General features: G+C 48.5%; 1 long non-coding RNA gene across 1 annotated transcript; it reads left to right on the top strand.

Moving 5' to 3' along the window:
* Nucleotides 1-656: 656 nt before the first annotated feature.
* LOC138836847 (uncharacterized) lies at nucleotides 657-1,924 on the top strand. Its single transcript, XR_011375089.1, has 3 exons — nucleotides 657-729; nucleotides 1,134-1,276; nucleotides 1,504-1,924. It is a non-coding gene; the product is annotated as an uncharacterized lncRNA (long non-coding RNA).
* Nucleotides 1,925-2,959: the final 1,035 nt, after the last annotated feature.

The following is a 2,959-nucleotide window of genomic DNA, read 5'->3' as shown; positions in this document are numbered from 1 at the left end:
CACAAAGGGTTGGGAGTGCGACTGAAATGGTAGAACAGGGGACCAGGCGGAGGCAGGCAGGCCCAGGAAAAGGTTTAGAAGATGTAGGGGTGGGAAGGGATGGGAGGGGAGGAACAAAGGGAGGGGGTAACAATGCTCCATAGGAAACGGACTCATTACCTTACTCGTGGAACTGTACCCCCTCTGTACAGTGTCTTTACAAAGAAAAAAATATTAAAAATAAAGATTTACTAGAATGGCCAAGTCTCCCCCGGAGAGGGAGCAATATGCTGTCTGTCCCATCAGGTGGTCGTTCTGGGGCTAATGGGAGAGGAGGTACTCTGCATGCACAGGTAGGTCGGGGGGGTCAGAGGGGCCACAGGGGCCAGCTATCCTGGGGGGTACTCTAGGGGAAGGAGGGCTCAGGTCAGGGTGGAGCTGGGGGCTCCATGCAGCTCAGCGAGAGGTAAATGGGAGCGTCCCCGGACCTGGGGTGCTATCATATCCCTGGTGTCTGCATTTCCTCCAGGCTTTCCCAGAAGCCCACACCAGCTCCCCCAAGCTCCCCCAAGGCTCGGCTTGGCTTGTGTCAGCTGGGCAGTTGGGTTGGCTGAGCGTGGACGTGAGCAGGGGCCACACTTCGAGGTTATCTTTGGGGAGATGAGATTCCAGAGCATCGGGGGTGCGCGCCATCCTTCCTCCTCACACCAGAAATCATAAACCACGAAAACAGTTCTTTTTAACTAAAAGGTGATTGGACTTCCCAGTGGTGGAACCTGCAGCCTACGGTCATAGACCATGGGCTGCATGAGAGGGGCGTTTTGCGACCCTGGGCTGGGGAGTTGAAGGGGACAGAAGCGGGGGGGCCAGGGCCCCAAGATAATTTTTGAGAAGATGCCCAAAAACCTGACTTCCTTCCGCTAGGCTCTGCTGCTCAAGGTTCCACCCCTGCCTGATAATGCTAAAGCTGATGTGGGGGGTGGTCAGCCGATGAGGGTGTAAGGGGGGCTGGGTGGTCAGCCGATGGGGGTTGGGGGGTGGTCAGCCGATGGGGGGCGGGGGTGGTCAGCTGATGGGGTGTGGGGGGGTCAGCACATCTGTCCCAGGCACCCAAAGTCTCATATTACAAAACGCATTTTGTATGTCTCCCCGAGGACCCCCAAAGTCTTCACTGTGCCAGCGCCAATGCGAGACCCTGTCGACATCTCTGAGCCTCCAGGCAACCTCAGCCACGCACTCCTGTAGGAAACAAACCACCACACACCCGTGAAACTTCCAGAAAACAAAATGGCGCCAGGTAGGCAGGCCTTCCTGTCCCCCAAAGTAAAAAACAGGAAGATAACACGAGGAATCAGACACAAGGAAGACTAACACCCACCAGGACAAACACTGACTCCTCTAGGCCCTTGCTCCACATCTGGGTGCAGGATGTGAACTCCTGAGGAGCTTGGGCAGCCCTTACCTGCGGCCTGGCCTTACCTGCGACACGCTCACGGGCTGGCTGTGCCCTCCGTGTCCCGACAGACGCTCCCTGGTCCGAACAGCTCCATTGCCTGGGTCTTCAATGCAGATTCAGCTTTGCTCCCGTTAGGAGGTGCATCTCAGAGGTCTCACCCTGCCATACACTACCTGGCCTGCCAGGCTCTCTGAAATCTCAACAGAAGGCTCTGTGATCTCTTAACTCTTGTGAATTCTGCCTACTTGGGAAACCACTCTCTCAGGCTCCAACGTCAGCCACTGGCATGAAGTTAAATGGGGACGCTACTGCAGCCACCGCCACTATGGTGGTGTCCACTTGACCACGAATCCTGGGCACAGAGAAGGCCATGGTGCTCTGTTCAAGGAAAGTCTCTGCAAGGAGTTTACAGTATTTTTTTTATAACCTCTTTGAGCCCTGAGTCAAAGTGGGGCCTTGCTAAGTCTAGAGATACCCTCAAACTGTATTCCCTTGGATGATGGCTATTTTGAAGAGAGTGAGATGGAATCTCAATGTAAGTTTGAGTTGTGTTATCCTGGTGGCTCAAGATCTTAAATGTTTTCACCCCTTAATTGGCCACTTTTTTCCTCCTCCTCCTCCTCCTCCTCCTCCTCCTCCTCCTCCTCCTCCTCCTCCTCCTCCTCCTCCTCCTCCTCCTCCTCCTCCTCCTCCTCCTCCTCCTCCTCCTCCTCCTCCTCCTCCTCCTCCTCCTCCTCCCTTTTGTATGATTACTTGGCCCACTTATCAATTGTATTGTTTGGATTTATGTTTAGTATTTTGTATTTTTGATACTAATTCTTTGTTGGGTGAAGAGCAAAACATTTCTTCCATTCTGAAGAATCTGTTCACTCTCCTAATCATTTCCTTTGCTGTGCAGAAGCTTTTTAATTTGATGTGCTCCTGATGATTAGTTCTTGTTATTATAACTTGAGCTACTGGGGTGTTTTTAGAAATAATCTCTATTATGCTATCAGCCAAAAAATATTAATAGCAGGTAAAATGTTTTGAACATTTAGTTTATTCTAGCTTCTGTGGTGAGTACAATGTCTCATTTAATTGCACCAAAGAATTCTATGATTCCCAGTATACACATGAGGAAATTAAGGTTGTAACATGGAAAATAATTTCTCTAGGTCCTTCAGCTAGTAAGATGCAACACTGATCATTTTACTTCTCCACCCATTCCTTATTCTTTTCTTCAAGTAGTATCTCAAATAATTCTTACAGAATTTTATCTGAACATTTATATACCTCTCTTTGCTTATTCTTATATTTAGTTTTTGTGTCACTTTCAAATTTGGCAAAATTATATTTAATTCATGTTTGTAACTCTTATAGATTTTTTGGAAAATAATCAACCTAGACAATACATGAATGGATATATTCATAATATTGGCAATGATTCAGTATCCATTGCCAAAAAGATTTAAGAGAACTTAAATCTTTTACAATGCAAGTTGAAAAGAAAAACATATATAGTGAACCTGTAGGTAAAATTGATTC

This window comes from Dipodomys merriami, unplaced genomic scaffold, assembly GCF_024711535.1.
Source record: "Dipodomys merriami isolate MVZ:Mamm:240054 unplaced genomic scaffold, mDipMer1.0.p SCAF_26, whole genome shotgun sequence".
Lineage (NCBI taxonomy): Eukaryota > Metazoa > Chordata > Mammalia > Rodentia > Heteromyidae > Dipodomys > Dipodomys merriami.
The sequence above is the reverse complement of the archived record's forward strand: the minus strand, read 5'-3'. Positions and strand labels throughout refer to the sequence as shown.